Below are 6,540 nucleotides of genomic sequence, written 5' to 3' on the forward strand. Positions count from 1 at the left end.
TAACAGGTAATGATAGCTCCCCGCGTGCACCCATGACGTCGGTTGCTCTCAAACCCTCTACGGAAGCAAGCAAACGTCAGCAGGATCCATGCCGCCCGACAGCTGTGCCTCTATAGGGCTTAAGGCACTTCTCCGACGGCCACGTTAGCTCGTGTACAGGGCTCAAGGCACTTCCCCGCCAGCCACGTAGCGCATAGCTACACCCCGTTGTACAACTGAACATCTCCTTACATCTATAAAAGGGGATGTCCAAGGCCTTCCTAAGGGGGAGGTGGACGAAAAGGGGCACGTTGAGGTGGGCGCAGGGGCACGTGGAGACACAGACACGTTGACAACGGGGCTCTCTCTCTCTCGCTCTCGCCCTCGCCCTCTCGCGACGCTTGTAACCCCTACTACGAGCACCCCGGTGAAGGATAACATAAGCCTCATTTTCCCTCTTGTGTTCCATCTTGCATCAACCCATCTGGGCAGGGGCACGCAGCAACAAATTCACTGGTTGGCTAACGGACCTCGCGGGTCCGAAATGCCGACAGTTGGCGCGCCAGGTAGGGGTTCGCTGCGTGTTAACGAACACTTTCCCGTTGAGTTCCAGATGGGTAGTCTCCAGCAGCCTCTTCAGCCGGGGACAGTGCTCTGCTTCGGGGGTCTCGAGTTCATGTCCTTTGACAGCAGCTACGACATGGTACTCCTCCCCCCGCAGCGCGACAGCAACAATGGTCGTCAGCTCGCCCAGCAGCGGCGAACTCGACGACGACTTCCCCCCATGGCAGAAGAGGAACACTCGGGTTTGCCCCGCCACCCTCCTCGCCGGAGGAGGAGGAGACGGGGCAACCGTGGCCTTGCAGGAGGCGGCACCTCGTCGGCTGTCGGGCCAGAGCGAGTCGACGACACCGGCACCCCTGCAGGGGCCATGTCGGGTGTTGTCCTCGCACCTGAGACAACGACGGGTGTCGCTTCCCCGCAACGCGCCAACCCCAAGCGGACTGATGACGCCAGCACCCTCGCGAAGGACTTGTTGGGCGTTAGCCTCGTACCTAAGATAACAGTGCAGTCCGTCCCCGACGTGACTTCCCCACCGTCCATCGACCAAGAGGTACCGTCCGTTTTCCACCCTGTCCCTTTTAGATTCAGCTTCGATCCACCAAGCGACCCCGCTTCGATAAGCGCTTTCATAAAGGCATATCCTAACCTTCCAGGGACCATATGTGGTCATCTTGGGACCGACTGACAGCCGTATCAACCACCGGACTTGCAGGTTCCGAGGAAGATGACGACTCCGACTCCGGTTGGGATTTCTCCAGGCTCCGTGATCCCAGTGCCATGCGAGACTTCATGTCCGCATGTGACTACTGCCTCTCCGGCTGCTCTGACGATGACCGTAGCCTCGGCGACAAGGGTTGCGACCCGAGTCGCGAGTGTTTCCACATCGATCAGGGGGATCACAGTGGAGACAACCACCTCGGCATGTCGGAAGATGACAACGCCCCTGTGCCTGCGTCTCGCGTTGACATCCCGCGGGAGCTAGCTGTGGTCCCAGTCCCTGCGGGCGGTCAGGACACACAGCTCGAGCAATTCCGCGAGATGCAGGCCAGGCTCGACGAAGAAGCGGGGCGGCTTGTGCAGCTCCGACAAAACATCGAGCAGGAATGGGCAGGCCGAGCTCTCGCCGGAGGAGCGCGTCATCAGGCCCAAAACGTCCAGCGTCGTATCATTGATGGTGCCAGGGCAGGGCTGCTCCCGGCCTCCAGCAGGGTCGGCCAGAATCTAGCTGCAGCAGCGATGCTGCTTCGAACGATGCCGGAGCCATCCACTACCGAGGGGCGGCGTATCCAGGGCGAGCTCAAGGATCTACTGGAAGATGCCGCAGTCCGACGAGCTGAGAGCTCTGCCTCCCGAAGGCAAGGATGCCCCTCAGAGCATCGCGCAACGTCCTCTCGACTCATGCGGGAGGCCTCAGTCCGCACCGGGCGCACGCGGGGCGGGACGCCTGCAGCCCCAGATCGCCTCGGTGACGAGCACCACCGCCACGATCGTCGAGCCCGCCTTGAGGAGAAGGTGCGCCGAGGCTACCACCCCAGGCGCGGAGGACGCTACGACAGTGAGGAGGATCAGAGTCCCTCGCCCGAACCGCCAGGTCCGCGAGTCTTCAGCCGGGCCATACGACGGGCGCCGTTCCCGGCCCAGTTCTGTTCCCCAACCACCATCACCAAGTACTCAGGGGAGACAAGGATGGAGCTGTGGCTTGCGGATTACCGACTGGCATGCCAGTTAGGAGGGTCGGATGACGACAACCTCATCATCCGCAACCTCCCCCTCTTCCTCTCCGACGCTGCCTGGGCATGGCTGGAGCATCTGCCTCCCGCGCAGATCTCCGACTGGGACGACCTGGTCAAGGCCTTCGCGGGAAACTTCCAAGGTACGTACGTGCGCCCTGGGAACTCATGGGATCTCCGAAGCTACCGAGCTACCCAACATCACCGACTCGGACGTCATCGGGGCATTCCTCGCCGGCACCACGTGTCGGGACCTGGTGAGCAAACTGAGGCGCAAGACTCCCACCAAGGCGAGCGAATTGATGGACATCGCCACCAAGTTCACCTCTGGTCAGGAGGCGGTCGAAGCCATCTTTCAGAAGGACAAGCAGCCTCAGGGAAGATCGAAGGAAGACGCCCCCGAGGCGTTCGCCCAGCGCGGCACGAAAAAGAAGGCCAAGAAGAAGGCGCAAGCAAAGCGCGACGCCGCTGACGCGGATCTTGTCGCTGCGGTCGAGCACAGGAACCCCCGGAAGCCTTCCGGAGGAGTCAACACGTTTGACAAGATGCTCAAGGAGTCGTGCCCCTATCACAGGGGTCCTGTCAAGCACACCCTTGAGAAGTGCGACATGCTCCGGCGCTATTTCATCAAGGCAGGACCCTCGGTAGAAGGTGGCAAGGACCAAGGAAACAACAAGAAGGGGGGCGACAAGGATGAGGAGTTCCCGGAGGTCTGCGACTGCTTCATGATCTACGGTGGACAGATGGCGAACGCCTCGTCTCGGCACCGCAAGCAGGAGCGCCGGGAGGTCTGCTCGGTGAAGATAGCGGCGCCAGTCTACCTAGAATGGTCCAACAAGCCCATCACCTTCGACCAAGGCGACCACCCCGACTATGTGCCGAGCCCAGGAAGGTACCCGCTCGTCGTCGACCCCATCATCGACAACGCTAGGCTCACCAAGGTCCTCATGGACGGAGGCAGCAACCTCAACATCATCTACGTCGAGACCCTAGGGCTCTTGGGGATCGATTTGTCCATGATCCGGGTCGGTGCAGCGCCTTTCCACGGGATCGTCCCCGGTAAGCGCGTCCTGCCCCTTGTGCAACTTGACTTGCCCGTCTCCTTCAGAACTCCCTCTAACTTCCGTAGGGAAACCCTCACGTTCGAGGTGGTCGGGTTCCGAGGAACCTATCATGCGGTGCTTGAAGACCGTGCTACGCCAAGTTCATGGTCGTCCCCAACTACACGTACCTCAAGCTCAAGATGTCGAGCCCCAAGGGAATCATCACCGGCAGGTCCACGTATCGCCACGCTTACGAGTGCGACGTGGAATGCGTGGAGTACGCTGAGGCCATCGCCGAATTCGAGGCCCTCATCGCTGACCTGGATTGCCTCTCCAAGGAGGCGCCTGACGCGAAGCGCCACGCCGGCAACTTCGAACCGGCCGAGGCGGTTAAAACCGTCACCCTCGACCCCAACAACGACGCCTGCAAGCACGTCAGGGTCGGCTCCGAGCTCGACCCCAAATAGGAAGCAGTGCTCGTCGACTTTCTCTGCGCAAATGCCGAAATGTTTGCGTGGAGTCCCTCGGACATGCCAGGCATACCGAGGGATGTCGCCGAGCACTCGCTGGATATCCGAGCCGGTGCCCGACCCGTGAAGCAGCACCTGCGCCATTTTGATGAAGAGAAGCGCAGGGCCATAGGCGAGGAGGTCCACAAACTGATGGCTGCAGGGTTCATCAAAGAGGTATTCCATCCAGAATGGCTAGCTAACCCTGTGCTTGTAAAGAAAAAAGGTGGGAAATGGAGGATGTGCGTAGACTACACTGGTTTAAACAAAGCATGTCCACAGGTTCCCTACCCTCTGCCTCGCATTGACCAAATCATGGACTCCACTGCTGGGTGCGAAACACTGTCATTCCTCGACGCCTATTCAAGTTATCACCAAATCAAGATGAAAGAGTCCGACCAGCTCGCAACTTCTTTCATCACACCTTTTGGCATGTATTGTTATACTACTATGCCATTTGGCTTGAGGAATGCAGGTGCAACCTACCAAAGGTGCATGAACCATGTGTTCGGAGAACACATCGGCAGAACGGTCGAGGCTTACGTCGATGACATCGTTGTCAAGACAAGAAAAGCCTCTGATCTCCTCTCCGACCTCGAAGTAACTTTCGGGTGCCTGCGTGCAAAAGGCGTGAAGCTCAATCTCGAGAAGTGTGTCTTCGGAGTCCCCCGAGGCATGCTCCTAGGGTTCATTGTCTCTGTAAGAGGCATCGAGGCCAACCCGAAGAAAATCGCAGCAATCACCAACATGGGACCCATCAAGGATTTAAAAGGAGTACAAAGGTTCATGGGATGCCTTGCGGCTCTGAGCCGCTTCATCTCGCGCCTCGACGAGAGAGGATTACCCTTGTACCGCCTCTTAAGGAAGGCAGAGCGCTTCACTTGGACCCCCAAGGCTGAGGAAGCCCTCGGAAACTTAAAGGCACTCCTTACTAACGCGCCCATCTTGGTGCCCCCCGCTGCGGGAGAAGCCCTCTTGATCTACGTAGCCGCAACCACTCAGGTGGTCAGCGCCGCGATCGTAGTCGAGAGACGAGAAGAAGGGCATGCACTGCCCGTCCAAAGGCCAGTCTACTTCATCAGTGAGGTACTATCCGAGACCAAGATCCGCTACCCGCAAATCCAGAAGCTACTGTACGCAGTAATTCTAACACGACGAAAATTGCGACACTACTTTGAGTCTCATCCGGTGACTGTGGTGTCATCCTTCCCCCTGGGAGAGATCATCCAGTGCCTAGAGGCCTCGGGTAGGATAGCAAAATGGGCGGTGGAACTCATGGGCGAAAAAATTTCATTTGGCCCTCGGAAGGCCATAAAATCTCAAGTCTTGGCAGACTTCCTGGCTGAATGGGTCGACACCCAATTGCCGACAGCTCCGATCCAGCCCGAGCTTTGGACCATGTATTTTGATGGGTCGCTGATGAAAACAGGAGCAGGTGCTGGCTTGCTCTTCATCTCACCCCTCGGGAAACATGTGCGCTACGTGTTGCGCCTCCATTTTTTGGCATCAAACAACGTGGCCGAGTACGAGGCTTTGGTTAATGGGTTGCGCATCGCCGTCGAGCTAGGGGTTCGGCGCCTCGACGCTCGGGGCGACTCGTAGCTCGTCATTGACCAAGTCATGAAGAACTCCCACTGTCGCGATCAAAAAATGGAGGCCTACTGCGACGAAGTTCGGCGCTTGGAGGATAAGTTCCACGGGCTAGAACTAAACCATGTTGCTCGATGGTACAACGAGACTACGGATGAGCTGGCTAAAATAGCCCCGGGGCGAACGACGGTTCCCCCGGACGTCTTCTCCAGGGACATATATCAACCATCCGTGAAACTCGACGACGCGCCCGAACCCGACGAGACCTCGACCCAGCCCGAGGTACCCTCGGCCGCTGAGGGTGAGGCCTTGCGCATCGAGGGAGAGCGGAATGGGGTTGCGCCAAACCAAAACTGGCAGACCCCATACCTGCAATATCTCCTCCGAGGAGAGCTGCCCCTCGACAAGGCCGAAGCTCGGCGACTGGCTCAACGCGCCAAGTCGTTCGTTTTACTGGTTGATGAAAAAGAGTTATACCACCGCAGTCCCTCAGGCATTCTCCAACGATGCATATCCGTCGCCCAGGGATAAGAGTTGTTACAATAAATACACTCGGGGGCTTGCGGTCACCATGCAACACCTCGGACCCTCATCGGAAATGCTTTCCGACAAGGTTTCTACTGGTCGACCGCGGTGGCCGACGCCACTAGGATTGTACGCTCCTGCCGAGGGTGTCAATTCTACGCGAGACAGACGCACCTGCCCGCTCAGACCCTGCAAACAATACCCATCACTTGGCAGTTTGCCGTATGGGGTCTGGACCTCGTCGGTCCCTTGCAGAAGGCACCCGAGGGCTTCAAGCACCTGCTGGTCACCATCAACAAATTCTCCAAGTGGATCGAGGTCCGACCCCTAACCAGCATCGGGTCCGAGCAGGCGGTGGCGTTATTCACAAATATTATCCATCGCTTTGGGATCCCGAACTCCATCATCACCAACAATGGCACGCAGTTCACTGGGAAGAAGTTCCTGGACTTCTGCGAAGGCCGCCACATCCGTGTTGACTGGGCCGCCGTGGCTCACCCAATGACAAATGGGCAGGTGGAGCGCGCCAACGGTATGATCTTGCAGGGACTAAAACCAAGGATCTACAACGACCTCAACAAGTTCGGCAAGCGGTGGATA

Source organism: Zea mays, chromosome 3, assembly GCF_902167145.1.
Source record: "Zea mays cultivar B73 chromosome 3, Zm-B73-REFERENCE-NAM-5.0, whole genome shotgun sequence".
Classification (NCBI taxonomy): Eukaryota; Viridiplantae; Streptophyta; class Magnoliopsida; order Poales; family Poaceae; genus Zea; species Zea mays.